The following is a 19,313-nucleotide window of genomic DNA, read 5'->3' on the forward strand; positions in this document are numbered from 1 at the left end:
TTGACTTTGTCTTCAAATTCTGGGAATCCTTTACTCTAGCCACTCAAGCACTTTCTACGATATTTAAGACATACTTCAAATCTAAGATTACATGAAATCATTTGCTTTATTTCATAAGACAAAATATTGAGACATTATCATCTAATGAGTTGTTATTGAATTTGTACAGGCAAATTAAAGATCTCCTTTTATGCAGCTAGAAATGCTGATCTTACCCATTATGTTAGCTTGCCATTGATATCTTATCTTATTGACAAAAATGTAAAAGTGAGAAGCATTATGTCAGTTCTGTGTTGAACTACTGAATGTGTAAAATGTAAAAGAAGTAGACATTGTTGGCTAGGAATAATGTTTATTATTTTTTTTTATTCCTACAAATGGCTGCTTAAGCAGTTGAAATGTGTATAAAACCTTGTGATTCTTTGATTTGTATCCTCATGGCTTATTCCTCTCAGGAACTGTCAGTTTCTTGTGTGTGTGCATGCAATATATTTAATTTCTTATTTTATTTTTTTTAATTCATATAAAGTGGAGAAAATAGGTTTGGATCTGTTTGATCAATTCCTTCAGGTGCTAGTCTTCTTTAATTGCAGTATTGATTGCAGCAGGTGTAATGGGACCTGTGACTTCATATGACACTATGTCAGCCTTCAGAGGAAACAAAAGCTTTGGAAGAAAGTGGTTCAGGTTACTATTTATCTCATGACCCTATGAAAGTTGACATGTGTCATTAATAGTGACATGACAAAGATTCAGATTTCTTTGGCATAGCCTCTGCAAGTTAAGACTATTCTCTGAATCTTTATAGTCTTGAAATCTTTCCATGTACATTTCCCATGAGAATTTTAGTATTTCTTGAGTTCAGCAAGGTCAGATGAAAAGCAATCCCCCCCCTCCTTTCTTCTGGTTTCTGGTTGACTTTTTTGTTTTAGATAACAACCGGTGGAAGAATTGTGAAATTCTAAGAGCTCATAATTTAGTAAGGGAAATAAGCAATGGATACAAATAGTGGCAACCCAAGATGGTCTATTAGTGGCATATCTGAGACTAAGGCAGTTGGGAAAAGCCATTTCTGAAAGTGGACACAGGAGGCTGGTGGATCTGTCTCAGCCACTTTTTAGCTGTTTCCTCACTGGTGATTTGAGCAATAAATATAATCTATATAAACTTCAGTTTCTTCATGTGAAAGATGGGACTAATAATAATATTCATTTAATTAGGCTGTTTGTCAGCAGAAAACAAGACAGTATATATCTCTAGATAATCATATGCACTCAAAAAAATGTAAATGAAACATAATGCCTGCAGTAGAAGAAGAAGTTACTTTTACCTGGAATATTCAGAGAAGAAGCCAAGAAAAAGAGAGAACATAACTATAAGGGGTGTAAGGTTTCAAAGACTGAGATGATGGGAAATGCCTAAGTGATGGTTATCAGAGGTGAAAATGTGACACATGACCACAGGAAAGTGAATAAACTAGTTTGAGAGATATATAATGCTTCTGTATTTCAATGCCTCTTAAACTTTTCAAACCAAAAGACTCCTAAGGGCACAGGAAAACATGTGTCCCTAGGGAAGGGAACACCACCAATACCTCTTCCAATGCCACCTAGTAACAAACATGTATGAATGTTTGCAATTGACTTTGCTCTATGCTTTACATTCACTGCCTCAGTTTATTGGCAAAATAACTCTTGGAGATTGCATGAGTCTCACTGCATGAGAAAAGGAACATGAGGATCACAATTAATGAGTTAGTAGGTAATGGAACTGGGGACTCAGGAGTATGACTACAGGGCTTTCTTTCTAAACCATTCTGTATCCTGCCTCAGGAGACTTGATTCAGGGTGTCCAATTTTTTTGAAGTCTCTTATTTTATTATTATTATTTTTAAACCATGAAAATGTTGAATCCAATTCCATAATATATACATTTATTTTGATATAATGTTTTAAAATACTTTCTGTGCATATGTTTTCATCTATCTGTTCAGTGGGTTACACAGACTCGATTTCAGAAGCTCTGACAATTTTCAAGTGTCTCTTTTCAAGGATATTAAGATATAACCTTGAAAGAGCTTCTAGCAATTTTTAATTTGCTTGTTTGATGGTGCTTTTCACTATATAATTCCCAGCCAAGACTTTTGCTGCTTTGTTTGAAAAATGAAATAAAGAATCTAATGCTCTTTCTTCAACATTTGCTTGATTAATTTTAAAATTTTCTATATTTATAACTTTATGCAGTTATTAATTAAGGTTTTATGATAACAGAATAGCTTTGTATAAGACTTCCTTAAAGTTTTATGGTTTTTTTCAGTTGATGATTTATAATTAAATACTTGTCATGAGGAATCATGAATCTCCTCTGAAGAAAACTTGTAAATGGATTCCTAAACTTCAAATTTGGAGTCAAGTTTAGAGACATTGAAATATTTATTCTATGAAATTAATAAAGGATAATTTTAAAGGAGTTGTAAATATCTACATTACACAGGATTATATTCTAATTAAACTTATTTGCAGCATTATAGAAAAGTATTGTATTTTAGTTGCAAACAATTATATTAATCTATGTAATGTAGACTTACTATTCACAAATTATCTTCTGTTTGTACTTTAATGGTGAAGACCAAATACCAATTTGAATCAATTATGTTTAATATCTTGATTAGCAGCATATCTCTTGGAAAAAATAATAAAGTTTGCAAGATTTATGAAATTCAGACATACTTTAAAACCACAAATGCTTTCATTTCTTGAGAGCCAAAAATGAATGGAAATTAAGCTTAATGTATTAACTAAAAGCAAATAAACAAAACATATACCTAAATAACACTAATTTTGGTTCTAATTTAAGTAAGAACTTTAATATATGGAACTTTAACTCTTTAATTATGATATACCTAGGAAAGTGAATTATGATTAAATTCATATGCAACATTTCATAGTAAAGTTATAAGAAACAGGCCAGAAAAGAGAGACAAAAATGATTTAAAGAAATCATCATGCCTACAATACTGATTTTTTTCCTCTGGCATGTGGCCAAAACATTGTCTTTTCCAACAGGAATATAAGACTGATATTTTGGTTACAATTACATGGGAGATGTGTTTAAAGACAATACCCCAAAATATAATTGATTAATTGTTTTATTATTATTATTATTATTATTATTATTATTATATTTTTTCATTTAAGACAAGGGAATACATAAGGTACCTGGGTGGCTCAGTTGGTTAATTATCAGACTCTTGGTTTCAGCTCAGGTCATGATCTCACAGTTCCTGAGTTAAAGTCCCACATCAGGCTCTGTGCTGACAGTGCAGAGAATGTTTGGGATTCTCTGTCTCCTATCTCTCTCTGCCCATAGCCCTCTTGTTCTCTCTCTCAAGCTAAATAAACTTAAAAAAAAAATTAAAAATGACAGGGAATACTTTATTCAAACCCATCAGAGAAACGGACAGCTTGGGTGTGAAAAAAAGCATTGTATTTTCAAGCATTGGTCAGTAATTGTATATGAGAGTATATACTGCTACATACAAATTAACTGATTAGAACACAACTTTTCAATGTTTAAAACAATAAACTTCCCTGCAAAAGCAGCACTTTTGGGACATTTTTAACTTCAGTATTTCTCTCCTTCTTCTTCACCCTCTTCTTTAACAGAAGCCATACTGACCTTCTCATAATTCTCAAGGGCAGCCATGTTATCATGGGCCTCAGAAAACTCTCCATCCTCCATGCCCTTGCCTATATACCAGTAAACAAAGGCATACTTGTCATACATCACGTCAAACTTGTGGTCCAGGTGAACCCAGGACTCAGCAATGGCTGTGGTGTTACTCAGCATGTACAGTTTGCTGTACTTTGGCCAGTTCTCCACCAGGTACCACAGTGGGAGGCTGGTAATTAATACCAACTTTGAAGCCAGTGGAGCACCAATCCATACACTGGATTATACAGTTGGTCTTGATGGTGGCAATGGCATCACTGACATCTTTTGGAATCATGTCACCACAGAACAGCAGGCAGCAAGTCATGTATTTACCATGGCAAGGGTCACATTTCATCATCTGGTTGGCTGGCTCAAATCATGCATTAGTGATCTTTGCTACAGAAAGTTGTTCATGGTAGGTTTTATCAGCAGAGGTGACAGGATCATGTGTGGCCAGAGGGAATTGGACATGGGGATAGGATATCAGGTTGGTCTGGAATTCTGTCAGATCAACATTCAGGGCTCCATCAAATTTGAGGGAAAAAGTTATGGAGAACATAATTTGACCTGTTAACCTATTCAGGTTAGTTTAGGTTGGGTGTTCAATATCAAGATTTGTATGACAGGTGTAATAGATTGCCTCATTAGCACAGAGTGCTCCAGGGTGGTATGGGTAGTGAGGATGGAGTTTTAGGGTTCAACTACAGCTGTGGAAACGTGGGGGCTGGGTAAATGGAGAACTCCATCTTGGACTTCTTGCCATAATTGACATAGAGATGTTCCATCAACAGGGAGGTGAACCTGGAACCAATTTCCCCTCCAAAGCTGTGGAAAAGCAAGAAGCCCTAAAGACCTGTACACTGGTGAACCAGTTTCCTAATTCAGTCCAAGACAAGGTTAATGATCTCCTTGCCAATGGTGTAGTGCCCTTGGGCATAGTTATTGGCAGCATCTTCCTTGTCTGTGATGAGCTTCTCAGGGTAGAAAAGCTGGCAGTAGGTGCCAGGTGAGAAGTCCATCAATGACCATGGGTTCCAAGTCTACAAACACTGCCCTGGGCACATGCTTACCAGCATCCATTTCAGTGAAGAAAGTGTTGAAGGAGTCATTTCCTCCCCCAGTGGTCTTGTCATTTGGCATTTGACTATGGGGGTGGATAGGACTATTGGTGTTCCAAGCAATAGAGCTCCCAGAAGGCATTGTCAGTATAGACACCAGCCTGGCCAACATGGATGGAGATGCATTCAAGCATCGTTGATCCTTTGCAGCTGTCAAGCAGATGGCAGAGAGGAAAACAGGAGATTGTTGCTTCTTACAGTGTGACTCCTAGGCAGTTAATATAACAAAACCTGCCAGAATATAGCTTATTAAATGAAATGTAAATTTTTTATTTTTAAATAATACTTTCTCTGTGTGGAAAGAGTAAAAATCTGATGGACCAATAATTTATGATAAGGTTATTTCAGTTCCATGAAATGTGAAGTGCTTTTTAAAAATGGTCTGCATCCTTGGGGCACCCAGGTGGCTCAGTTGGTTAAGCATCTGACTCTTGATTTCAGCTCAGGTAATGATCTCACAGTTCATGGCTTTGAGCCCCTCATCAGGCTCTGCACTAACAATTCAGAGCCTGCTTGGGATTCTCTCTCTCCCTCTGTCTCTGCCCTCCCCCACTTGTACTATCTCTCTCTCTCTCTCTCTCAAAATAGGTAAATAAATGTAAATCTTAAAAAAATAATAAAAAAATAAAAATGGTCCACACCCTTGACGAGTTCAAGTTTAGCAACATATAAAAAATATAAGTAACTAAATTATATTATCATATTTATTACTGCCTACATATATCGTACAAGGGAATGAGTAGTGAAGTTTATTTGAGATCAGTAAGGCTTCACAGAGATGGAGCTTATATACGAATAAATGAAATATGATGAGATAGTCATCTAATGAATCTAACATGTGCAAACAACATATGCAAGAGAATAGAGAAACAAAGTAATATGATGTATTCAGAGGATGTGAATTTGGCATTTCCAGACGTTAAGAAGGGGAAGGGTTCGATGGATGGGTATGAGACTGCAGGGCAACTGTATCATAAGATGAGTCATAAGTTATAAGATCCTGGAGGTTTTATTATGTAGATGAGAAAATATCTTAGAAAAGTTTCTATGTCAGCTATTCAAGATAGGATAGTTCACACTACTAGTGTAGAAGAGGAATTCACTAGTAGTGAGCCAGGAGACAGGAAACTAAAAGGTTATTTTCACAGTTTGAATGATAAATTCAGTAATACCTAACCTAAGAGAGAGGTGGTAAAGATGAAGTAGGACAGATTGAAAGCCATTTCAGTATGATTTAATGATTAAATTAATACATATATATAGTGAGAATGGGAGAGTCAAATTAACTTCCAGGAATGTGGCTTTGGGGAGAAAGAAGATAATAGATTCAATTTGGGCATGTTGAATTTGAAGTTCCCATGGAGTACACAGGTTATATAAATTCAGTAGAAAATCATATATACAAGTTGTGACCTTGGAGAAAAGGACAGGGTCATAATAGTATATTGGTGGCTATCATATTCAAGGTCCCAAGAGGAAGCTTAGGACACATTCAATAATAATTAGAATAGTTTCATGAGGGTGCATTTACAAAGAGACGGATTGCAAAAGGATGGGCAGGATAAAGGAAACCAAAAGGATATTGAAGGAAGATGTTACTAACAGCAATAACTATTACATCTTTTAGACCTAAATAGATGAGAGAAAGTAAATTATACCTAAATCCAGATGTAAAGATATATAGGGTGAAAGTGGCCATCAAACAGTGTCCATCTGTTGAGGGGCACAGTCAGGCAGAGAGGAGATATCATAGGAGGGGAATACATAACCGGATCTGACTTTCTTCCTTCTCTCTAAACTTCTGCTGGTGATCTCCATTGGCCAAGCTGGTCAAAGGAAGACATAGTGCATGGAAGCTCATTGATATAGGACCTAAAGGTTTGCTTCTTAGGGCACAGAACAAAGTGAGAGAGCCAGGAGTTAATCTGGAGTAAGCAGTAGAAGACACCCATCACAGAAGCACCAAGGGATGCTTACCTCAGGCAGAGTGTGCCAAACAAGTAAAAAGAGAGTCTCTGAGAGAAGAAAAGTGGGAAAAATCAGCACTGACAGTAAAATGAAAGGGAATTGATACAGTGGTTGTTATAGGATTGCCTAATGTTAGGCCACTCATGGAAAGTCAAACTCGTCATAATAGAAAATATGGAGAGGTCAGGAAACAAGAAAACGAGGACAGGAGAGTATATATTGTATATTGTAGGTGGTGATCCTAATAATAGTTTTAGTGGGGTGGGGTGATATTACAATGGATTAAGGAGTGAAAGGAAGTAAGGAAGTTAAAAGCAGTAAATGTAGATTCCTTTTTAAGGGTTTGTGAATTAAGAAAGAATGATGGTTAGAGGGGCAGTCAGGATGTGAGTTCCTTGAAGAAATATTCAAAGGTTATGAGATTTATCTAATGTTTTAATGCTATAGTTTTAGACTCAGGAATACCATGATTCTACTTTAGAAAGGCAGCAATGTTCATATTAAACAAGGCCAATATAACCCTCAACAGAGAATAAACAACTACAGTGTGAGTCTCTTCCTCTTGGTTCTCAAACTCTGTGTGCTAGAACCTGGGCAAGGGAGTATGTGAAATATTAACTAAATATGTTCTTAATCTGGTTTTCTAGGCCACAGTTTGACCTTTACTGATCTTGATGGTAAATGGAAGTATATTTCTGTGGCTACAGTCTACTGCTTAGAAAAGAAAGTCCCCAGATGTTTTTAAGTACTAGGCTTCAAATGATATCATTGATGATGAGACAGTACAGATTGTAGAGATTTTAATAGACAACAGGTTTCTATCTTCCTTCTTCAACTCATACTATGTATATACAAAATACCTTTATACTAGGAAATATAGTCAGTGTTGAGCAGTGGTTCTCAGTGGAGGGTTGTTTTGCACCCCTTAGGGGACATTTGGCAATGTCTGGAGACAAACTTGGTTGTCACAACTGGGCATGTGCTATTATCATGTAGTGGGCAAAAGCCAAGAATGCTGCTAAGCATCCTATAATGCACAGGACATCCGCACCTACAATGAAATTTTATGCAGCCCAAAATGTTAATAGTGGGGCTGTTGAGAAATCCTGGTGTCCAGTTCTGAAGAAAGAGAGGAAAAATACAAGAGACATTAATCCTGCCCCTGCTCAGTGATTCCTCAAAAGGAAGGAGTAGATATGCTAGAGTTCCTTATGAAGGTGTGGTGTTTCAGAACTAGAAGAAACTGGGATTCTTCTATTTTATAACTGAGTTTGTGAGTAGCAACCCACAAAGATGTCCTACCATACTGAGGCTTGAATGGGGGAGAAAAACTATGGCAGCATAGTGAGGAGTTCTGGACATAGGATGGCTTCCAGATCATCCCCTGATTTCCCACTCCACCAGAGTAACACAGAAGTAATCCAAAAATTCCGGGACCCAGGAAGGCTGAGAGTAAGGGCCATGTGCTTGCCAGTGACTAAATACAACGTAGAGAATTTCATAGAAGTCTCCATAAGGTAAGTGGTGCAAAGTTGCCAGCTGAACTTGCGGAAAGCTGAGGTGACTGTGCTCTCAAAGGGAGCAGCAAACCCTGCCGTTCTTCTCCATAAATGATCATCCCAGATCTGACAGCTGCTTGCAACCAAAGACTCTTCTGCCATAAACAGTTCATGCCCTGTCCTAACTGAAGGTCCCTAGGGAGCTGAGTGAGCTTCTGGGAGCAAGCAGTCAGGGCCCAAGTGAGGCAATTAAGATGACTTTGTGAACACTTTGAGATGGAAGTTAAACAATATGGTAACTACTTTAAACAAACCAGGGTAAGGGAGTAAAAATCTCAGGTGGACTTCATAAAGATTTCTGCATGAAGTGGGGAGATCAGAAACTTGGATTGAGTTGAAAAAAGTTCAGTTTTAGAACATCTTAATTTTATTGACTTATACTGCAGATATTTCAGATCCACTGCACATTTAAAAATTAATATTGGTTATTCAACTGTTAAATTTCTCTTACTTAGGAATTGACTCCCCTGCCCCATGCCTCTTTAACAGGACTCAAGATTATATATGAAAGTATTTTACATTTATATTGTGCTTATACTGATTTCTAAAATCAGCTTATTCTGATTTCCTTATACATAATTTTCTGTCACAAAAAATATAGTGATTAAACTATTTTATGATTATTTCTTGACAATTGGCTATAATAGAGTTTATCCATGAATGTTTTGTAATACTATAAAACCAGTACTCAATTTAAAGAAAAGCATCAGGAATGAGGGATCCATAAAAGCAGTATCACTGGGCCACCTAAGTTTTAGAAGAATATCATTAGGCATACAGTTATATTAAAGAACAAAATATAGCTTTATTTTTTGGAGAACTGATAAATAAATAGAAGTTTTTTGGTAAAATCTCCATAAATAAATCTTTGTGTCTAAAGTAGCTATTTTAAAAGATTGTAAGAAGCTTACAGAAATACTATGGTATTGCTTAAATAAATTCAGGAAGAAAACCTAATGTCAAGAAAAACTTTATCTCCTCTTCTCCAATTTCTTTTCTTATATCCTTTTAGGAATGCCTTATTCATATATAAACTTTCTGAATGCATACAAGTGGCCCTGTTAAAGGTCTCCTGATCATCCTTGACAGTGGAAGTTTCCAGCTCCCCTTTTGCTCCCTCCCTGGTCACTACTACATTCACCTTCTACTGCCTAAGACCTCTCCATCCCCACCTCTTTGCACTTCCCACCCTGCACACTAAAGCCTTTCCCCATTACTATTTTTTCAATGATACATCTCATTATCAGACTTCTACCATACAGAGGGTAAGGGCTGGTAAGAAGGAGGGTAAGAGGTTAGGAAATGTGGGATAGACACTAATGAGTTGTTTCAGATTGCATAGTAGCTGTAATCTCAAATGGGCACTCCCATCTTAGCTCTGCCATTGAAGAAGGCCAACTATTCTTTACCTTAATTGTAGAAATTTCCCGGGTTTCAGTCTATTACATGAGCCAAGAATTTGGGGATTTAGGCCATTGCTCATTGTTTTTCTTTGAACTATCCAGTGCCATCAGAAGCATCTGCTCAACCTGCAGCCCTTGAATGCATCCTTCCTGGCATTCTGTCCTTATGGTAGTTGCTCAGTTTCTCAAAGCCTTCAACGAGCTCTTTTTTCCAGATTACTATAGATAAGATGTGAATCATAGATATGCTATGCCATGCTGGGTGTTAAGATTATTCTCCTAGAATAGTAGGTGAAGTTTTGGTTTGTTTGTTTTCAGCCCTAATTAAGCAAGATGAATAATTCTAAATTCCATCTTATTTACCAAGATTGTTTAAGGCTAGATTACTGTGGTACAACTCTGGATGCCCTGTGTGTATCATCATGGTAGCCCCTCCAGGGTCACCTCTGCAACCTACTCATGGTATCATTTTGTCCCCACCAGTCAGAATTATTTATTCCAGAAACTGCAGATTGTTTCTTGCGAATTTGAACTGCCAAACAACTCATTTGGAAAAAAAATATATAACAGGAAAGCTAGACAGATAGGCTCAGAAAAACTCAGAAAACCTAACTGGCTAGAAGCCTAGGCAAGGTCATCTAAGGAAATACCTGTGGGTAGAGGGCCAAGGCTGCCACCACTGGATGCTGGGTTCTTCCACTGGCTCTGCTGTGCCTGGACTGTGGAGGCTACTACTGGCAGCACTTGACTACTTCCCCTGGACAGTCAGAATTAATTCTAACATCGCTCTACTTCCCTGGCATAAGCACCTACATGATGAAGCATAGCTTCGAGCAATCAGAGAGAACACATGTCTAATATTAAAGCTTCTTTATTGGAAGGTGGTGCTTAAATTTTACGAAGTTAATACATTGGTAAATTTCCCCAAATATAAATAAGGGCTGTGGGCTAGAAATATTCCAGCACTTTTTCAGATTTACTCTCCATCCTTTTGCACCCTGCTCTATGCCTTGATGCTGACTTGTGCAGACTCCATCAACTCATCTCCTTATTGTCTGGCCTCAGCTTGGGTAGCCAATAGAAAGCCCAGGCAAGAGACCAGTGGGGGAGGAGAGAGATATGAAGGTATATCTTTCTTTCTTTTTCTCCTAGCAGTGTCTCCATGGACTGGCTATATCATCTGACAGAAGTGTTAGCTTTTGTAGGAGACTTCTCCAGTTTTTTTCTAGCTTTCTGGGTCACTGGGATCCTATAACTGCTCCCTTTGCTCCTTAAAACCTATGGATGGTAATGGCATGAGATACTACACTATCCCTTGTGGTTTCCTTTGCACTACGCTCATTTTTGTAAATTGCCTCTTAATTAAATCCTCCTCAAATTATCATCATTTAGATGTGCCATCTGTTTCTGACTGGGACCCCAACTTATATAGGCACCCTCAAAAATGTCAAGTGTCCTCTCTCAAGGTGTTTCTCCCTGTGGCCTCAAGCAGAGCTGTCCTGTAAGGAACACCACATATTCCTCTCTGTTTTCCCCATTGTGGTCCTTTTTTGCTTTCTGAAAGTAGACACCTTTTCAAGAAAAAGAAAATTTCAGGGCTATTTTACTGTAATAGCTACATGAAAGAACTTAGGGAAGGAAATCCCAAAGCAAAACTATGTAAAATAGAGAAAACTGGGGGAAAAAACTATTGTGTGGAAGAGTGGAATGTTTTAACCCTTGAACTCCCGATAAGGACACAAATTGATTATACCAAAGTGTTACATGATGTTTTTTACTTATAAAGTAGCACCTTCTATGTGGGGAAGGATATGGGCATTGGAAGGGAGGGTAAGGAAAAGTCAGTTAGAAAACAGAGTAGTGGCCATCACCTACTGTTTAGCATTAATGAAATAGCACATCGTAATCTGCTTATTTGCTATAGGCTATTATGTTGGAATGAGTCATGCAGCCAGTTAATGAGTTTAACAGACTGATTGAAGTCTATATATAAAATCAACATATTTTTAAATTTATGGATTAAAATTATGGATTTAGGAACATCTCTGGGTGTTTAGCTTTTAAAGAGATTTGTGATTTTTTTGTGTGTGCCTCAATGCCAGAATCTACCCTCAGTTTGGTAGTTAAATGACACTATTATTTTCCTATTTTATGCATTATATTTTATTGTTATAATGGTTTAATGAATTATTCTTTCCAGGTATAACCTACTTTTGTACAAAGTATATCAAGAGTTTAGGCTAAGGGGATAAAAACAAATGGGAGGATTTCAGGCACCAGAACATGGGGATAGTTGCTAAAATACGTTTAGAGAAAGTAGTTCTTAGGCACTTTTCATCACAATGTGTGTGTGTGTGTGTGTGTGTGTGTGTGTGTGTGTGTGTATTTCCCTATTTTGCTTTGGCATGTGACTAGAAGTAGATTTCTGTACCTGGCATAATCATACCCTTCCTAGTTTTATGAGAAAAGAAACAGATGTAGCCCATGTCCCTCCTAGGTCCCTTCTGCACATATCTAAACCCTGCAGGTTGCTTACTGTGAATATCTGTGACTCTGCTGAGGGCTTTGGTGTAGCTTGGGGGGGGGGGCATACTTGCTCCTTACACAAGGCCAGCTGAAAGGGCAAGTAAATGCTCCAGCAATGACAGAAGGAGACTTAGTGGGTAAATATCTCAGATTTTCCACCCCTTGATTGTGATGATGTCATCTCTTCCAACAGCCCTAATAAGATTGAGCCACTTGCCCAAATTGATACCTAGTCTGATAACCTACCTTTTATTGGTTTCCTTGTCCTTCCTGTCATACTGTCCAACTCCCCGAGTGGTGCTTTCTGGGATCACCTCTCAAATAAAGTACCTGTACTTGAATCCTTGTCTCAGCAACGGCTTCTGGAATCCAAATAGACAGTTGATGCCAAAAATGGTCATAAGAGAAGACCCTCAAGACAAGATTCTGGAACTGGATTAGTCACCAGCTGTATGGCAATAAGGATCCTATAACTGGTGGTAAGCTGTGGTGTTGTAAATATCTCTTATGCTAAGAGTCTCACCTGTGGTGAATTGGAATGAGTTACAGGGGAACGAGATGCCTGAGTTCAGGCAATACTTCTAGCCTTTGGGAAAATGGGTAATGGTATAAGCATATTGGCATTGGTTGGCATATGACAACTGCAGTGAAGCCTTGTAGTATAAAAGTGACAGGCCTGAGGCAGCCAACTATCAGCTTAGCTTGGTATGATAGAAAGACCCTTTCTTCCAAGAGTGGGAGGGCCAACTGCTGACAGAAGTACATAGTGAGCTGCATTCATAGTCCTGGCAAGGCTCTTACACTGATGTTAGGGCCCTGCTGGGGAAAGAACAGACAATGATACATGGGATAAGTATTTTCTGGTGGATACTTTAGGAGGAAATATATTATTTGCTAAATGAGTTACAGAATCTGTATATTATATACAGTAGAAAGTACTGGGAAAAAGTGCTTGAAAATGAATGCTAAAACTGGTACACCATGATAGAGGGTGGGGAGAGGAATTAAAAGCAGGAAAAGGCAGTTTATTGATATGGGGTATTCTCCTGAGATTCAAGATTAAGGTTCTAACACTTCCTTGGAAGAAATTTCTTAGAAAATATTAAAGAAGTGATTAATAGACTTAGCAATGTGGTTATGTTAGAATGACTTTATTATGTAATACTAGAGAATAAACAAGTTGACTATGTTCACAGGTAGGACTTAGTATTTCTTTCTCTAAAGTGATAGAGAATGTGATAGTTAAGGGCATATAAATATTGTTGAGAAGTAGAGGTATTTTCTGTAGATCAATTAATGATAGGAATTGAGAATGATACTAATTTGTAATTGCTGAGCCCATGTAGCTACACTCAACTATCAGAGATTTATATGTAATTCATTAGACACCAGTCACTTGATGGCAAGTTGCTTGTATTGCACTGCCTACATACTGGGAGAAAGGACAATTCATCCTTATTGGTATTGTAAAGTATCTCCAATTTGGGTTTACTTTTCTACCTGCTCCAATGTCCAATTTGAGATTGCACATACCACTGCCTTCATTCTATGGTAAGGGAGTTATGACATTAAGCCCTTAACCACAGGATTTACTCATTCCATCATAGACTGTACCCTTCAGAAGTTGCAAGCGAGCCAGAACTTTAACTGGGTCTGTAAGAAGCTATTCCAATGTTCCTTTACTGATTTCTTTCCCTTCTCTGCTTCACACCTTCACTCCTCACTGATGTTTCCTTGGGATCACATCAGAAATAAAAGACTTGCACTTGAATCCAAGTCCCAGAATTTGTCTCTGTGAAATCCCAAACTGAGAAATATATCTGACTTAAAAGATAGGTAACTAAAAGACGTATGATCTCTATCAGTTAGGTATGGGTTCAGCTTCAAGCAATAGAAAACCATATAATTAAAACTTAAATACCCAAAAAATTGTTTAACATAATTACAATTTGGAGATCTTCAATCCAGGGCTGGTACAGTCTCTCAGTTATGCCAACAGGATCCAGGATCTTTCTCAGGTGTTCACATATACACCTTATTGTCCTATGTCACAAGAAGGCTGTGACATCATGTGATGTGACATAGGCCTCATATCATTTTCTGGGCAAATAGAAGTAGGAAACATTTAGAGGGAAAGACAGAATCAGCAGATATCTACCTAAATTTTTCAGTGGGAATAGTGAGAACATGGATATCCATAGCAGCAAAAGTGTTTGGAAAGCTGGAGTTTGAGCAGTTGAGTTTACGAGTTTTTGCAACCTTTATAATAAAAGCATAGGAGAAAAAGGATGAAAAGGGAAGTTCAATCAAACAACCCATAGTGTTACTATATGAATAGGCAAACTGAGAATTAAAAAAAAAAACTGACCTAAGTTTTAATCTACTTGTTTCCATTTTCCTAAATAAACAAATAATAGGGTGCAATGTGAAACTATAATACTCCCTAGAGTGTTTTAAATGTGAAAGCACTTAAAATAATTCACCACATTTAGTTGCCAAGTTTTCACATGCCCTATTTATTAATTTGAAAAATATATATTAAGTGTCTACTAACTGACTTCCATGAGCACTGCAGACAAGATTTCTGCTCTTTAGTTTCTGTTCTATGTATAAACTCATTCAAACTGCCTGGTTGCATCAGAGTAACTAATAAGAATTATTTATTTTGGGGGGCCATACAAATTCATTAAAATTTGCAAGAATTTTAAAATTCTAACTGTAAAAACATTTTTGTCCTCTTAATAATTAGAAGAACATCAAAATTAACTTTTCTGATTCTTAAATATTTTTCAAGAATTTCCAAATAATTTCTGATACTTATTTTTCTCATACAAGGACATCCAGGATCTTTAGCCTCAAAAACTGTAAATTGTTGAACTTACAAAAAAAGCACAAAATATAAAAACCGTAAAAGAGGATATACCTGTTTTTGCTCATAACCCTGAGTTATTGGCAATATTCCTCATATGCGATTATTTGCTATTACTTGCATCTTTGCTCTGTAGACTCCTGCCTTCGACTAAATAGCCGCAGATGAAAGCTGACACTAAAATCTGGAGCATTCAATTATTTTTCTTTTTTTGTGGCAGCAAATGATTTTTTCTCTGCCAATTTTGTCTGTTAGGTTAACGGTCTTACATATTTTTAATTGCTATTTCTATCTGCACTCATATATTTTCACACCTCCTATAAGTAATATAACAGCAAGATTTTTATCACCACAACTGGTGGACACCTGTGTCATCCTATTGACCATTTAGGGAAATGTTCCCAAGCTGTAACAAAGCCATGTCTATGTGCTCACTCACTTTACCCTGCAGCTTCTCTGAAAACTATTTTTGTAGTGAAAAAAAAAAACAACTAAAAAAACCTTATAATTGATATAATTGATATACAAAGTTGTAATGTATTTGAAATGTATATAGTGGTGATTTGATATACATAGACATTGTGAAAAGATTCCCCCATCTAGTTAATTAGCAAATCTATCACCTCACATATTTATCTTTCTTTGTTGCTGTAGTTGAGAACATTTAAGTTCTACTTTCAGCAAATTTCAGTTATATAATGCAGTATTATCAACTATAGTCACCATGTTTTATGTTAGTCTTCATACTTTATTTATACTATAGCTGGAAATTTGTATCTTTTCACCAACCTCTTCCTATTCACTCCCCCTCCTCCCAGCTCCTGGCAACCAGCTACCAACTACTTTTCTACTATTTCTGAGTTTGACTTTTTTGTTTTGTTTTAAGATTCCACATATAAGGTATATCATGCAGTATTAGTCATTCTCTGTCTGGTTTACTTCACTTAGCATAATGCCCTAAAGTTCGATGCATGTTATGGTAAATGGCAGGATTTCCTCCTTTCTCATAGCTGAGTATTATCCCCTTGTGCTTGTACATGTACATATCAAGTTTTCTTTCCATTCATCCATCAGTGGGCACTTACATTATTTCCATGTTTTGGCTATTATGAATAATGCTGCAACAAACATCACAGTGCAAATATATTTTCAGTATATTTTTCAATATATGGTAATTCTATTTTTAATTTTTTGAGGAACCTCCATACTGTTTTCCAGAATGGTTGCACCAATTTACATTCCCATCAACAGTACACGTTTCCCTTTTCTCTACATTCTCGCCAATTCTCGTTATCTCGTCTTTCTCATGATGGCCATTCTAGTAAGTGTGAAATGATATCTCATAGTGGTTTTGATTTATATTTCCCTGATGATTAGTGTTGTTGAACTTCTTTTCACTCAGCTATTGACCATTTGTATGTCTTCTACAGAAAAATGTCTGTTCAGTTCCTCTGCCCCTTTTTAACTGGGTTTTATGGCTTGTTATTTAGGTGTATGAGTTTTTTCTTTAATATATATTTTGGATATTAATTTCTTATAAGTTATATGATTTGCAAATATTTTCTCTTATTCAATAGATTCACTTTTTTTTTTCCTGTGTGGAAGCTTTTTAGTTTGATGTAGTCTCGCTTGTTCATTTTTGCTTTTGTTGTCTCTGCTTGTGATATCATATCCAAAAGTTATTTCCAAGACCGATGTCAAGGAGCTTACCCCCTGTATTTTCTTCAGGGGTTTTTATGGTTTCCAGTCTTAAATTTAGGTCTTCAATCTATTTTGAATTGATTTTTGTGTATGTTGCAAGGTAGGGATTCTTTTACATGTGGCTGTCCAGTTTTCCCAACATCATTCACTGAAAACGCTATTCTTTCCCAATTGTATATTCTTGGCTCTTGTGTTGTAAATTAATTGTCCAAATAGGAATGGATTTATTTTTGGAATCTCTATTCCGTTTCATTGCTCTATATGTTTGTTTTTATGCGAATACTATATGATTTTGATTAGTATAGTCTTGTAATAAAGTTTGAAATCAGGAAGTGTAGTGCCTCCAGCTTTGTACTTTCCCAAATTGCTTCAGCTATTCGGGGTCTTTTGTGGTTCCAAACAAATTTATTTTATTTTTTTTTAAACTTCTGTGATTAATACCATTGAATTTTGATAGGGATTTCATTGAATCTATAGATTGCCTTGCACAGTATGGACATTTTAATAATATCAATTCTTCTAATCCACGAACAAAGAGTATCTTTCCATTTATTTATGTTTTCTTTCATCAATGTCTTATAGTTTTCAGAGTAGAGATCCTTTACTTACTTGGTTAAATTTATTTATAGGTATTTTACTATTTTTGATGCAATTGTAATAATTGGAACTATTTTCCTGGTTTCTTTTCTGATAGTTTTTTTTTTATTAATAGAAACACACTGATTTTTGTATATTTATTTTGCATCCTGAAACTTTACTGAATTTCTTTATTCCAACAGTTTTTTGGTGGAGTCTTTAGGATTTTCTCTGTATAAGGTCTTATCATCTGCAGACAATTTTACTTGTTGCTTTCCAATTTGGATGACTTTTTTTCTTGCCTAATTCATCTTATTAGGACTTCCAGTACTATAAAAGTGGTAAGAGTGGACATCCTTGTTCCTGATCTTACAGGAAAAGCTTTCAAGCTTTTCATCGAGTGTGATGTTATCTGTGGGTTTGTTATATCTGTTCTTTATTATGTTGAGTTGTATTCTCTTTATAATCAGTTTGTTGTGAGTTTTTATCATGAATGGATGTGGAAAATTATCAAATGTTTTTCTGCATCAATTGAGATGATCATATGATTTTTCTCCTTCATTTTGTTAAGGTGATATATCACATAAGTTGATTTAAAATATTAAATCATCCTTCCATCCCTGGAATAATTCCACATGATTATGGTGTCTGATCCTTTTAATGTATTATTGAATGTGGTTTGCTAATATTTACTGATGATTTTTTGCATATGTGTTTACCCAGGAAATTGGCCTGTCATTTTCTTTTTTTCTGGTGTCCTTGTCTGGTGTTATCAGAGTAATTAACGCTATCCTCATAAAATGAGTTTTGGAGTGTTTCCTTTTCTGTATTTTGGAATAGTTTTAGAAGGATTGGTATTCATTCTTTAAATGTTGGAGTTCACCAGAGAAGCGATATGGTACTGGACTTTTCTCCATTTGGAGATTTTTGTTTACTGCTATGTCCTTAGTCAACATTAATTTGTTCAGATTTTCTATTTCTTCACGGTTCAGTCTTGGTAGGTTGTATGTTTCTAGGAAGTTATCCATTTCAAGGCTGTCCAATTTTTGGAATATAATTGTTCATAGTGGCTTTACAATTCTTTGAATTTCTGTGATATCAGTTTTAAAGTCTCCTCTTTCATTTGTACTTTATTTTAGCTTTCTTTTTTTTTTTCTAGATAAGTCTAGCTAAAGGTTTGTCTACTTTGTTTATTTTTTCAAAAATCAGCTCTTAGTTTCACCCATCTTTTCTATTGTCTTTTTAATCTCTATTTCATTTATTTGCATTCCAATCTTCTTTATTTCCTTTCTTCTAATTCTGGGCTTAATTTATTATTATTTTTTGAGATCCTTGAGGTGTAAAGTTAGGTTGGTTATTTGAGACCTTCTCTTTTCCTAATGTAGGTGTTTATTGCTATAAAATTCTCTCTTAGAACTTCTTTTCCTTTATCCCATAGGTTTTGGTGTGTTGTTTTTTTGTTTTTTTTTTTTTTCATTTGTCTCAAGATATTATTTGACTGCTCTTTCAATTTCTTCTTTTACCCATTGGTTGTTCGATAGCATGTTGTTTAATCTCCACATAGTTGTGAATTTTTCAATTTTCTTCTTATGATTGATATCTAGTTTAATGCCATTGTGGTCAGAAAGTCATGTTTGACATGATTTCAATCTCCTTTAATTTATTAAGGTGTGTTTTGTGGCCTAACATATGATCTATCCTGGAGAATGTTTCACATGCACTTAAGAGAAATATATCTGCTGCTGTTGGAGAAGATGTTCTGTCTGATGTGTACTTTACATCCAATGTTTTTTATTGATTTTCTGTTTGTATGATCTATCTATTGTGAAAAGTAGGATACTGAATTCCTTCACTGTTATTGTATTGCTGTCTATTTCTC

At 36.1% G+C, this 19,313-nt stretch overlaps 1 pseudogene; it reads right to left on the reverse strand.

The window, feature by feature from the left end:
* Positions 1 to 3,556: 3,556 nt before the first annotated feature.
* LOC122198898 lies at positions 3,557 to 14,334 on the reverse strand (annotated as a pseudogene).
* Between the last annotated feature and the right edge of the window lie 4,979 nt (positions 14,335 to 19,313).

This window comes from Panthera leo, chromosome C2, assembly GCF_018350215.1.
Source record: "Panthera leo isolate Ple1 chromosome C2, P.leo_Ple1_pat1.1, whole genome shotgun sequence".
NCBI lineage: Eukaryota > Metazoa > Chordata > Mammalia > Carnivora > Felidae > Panthera > Panthera leo.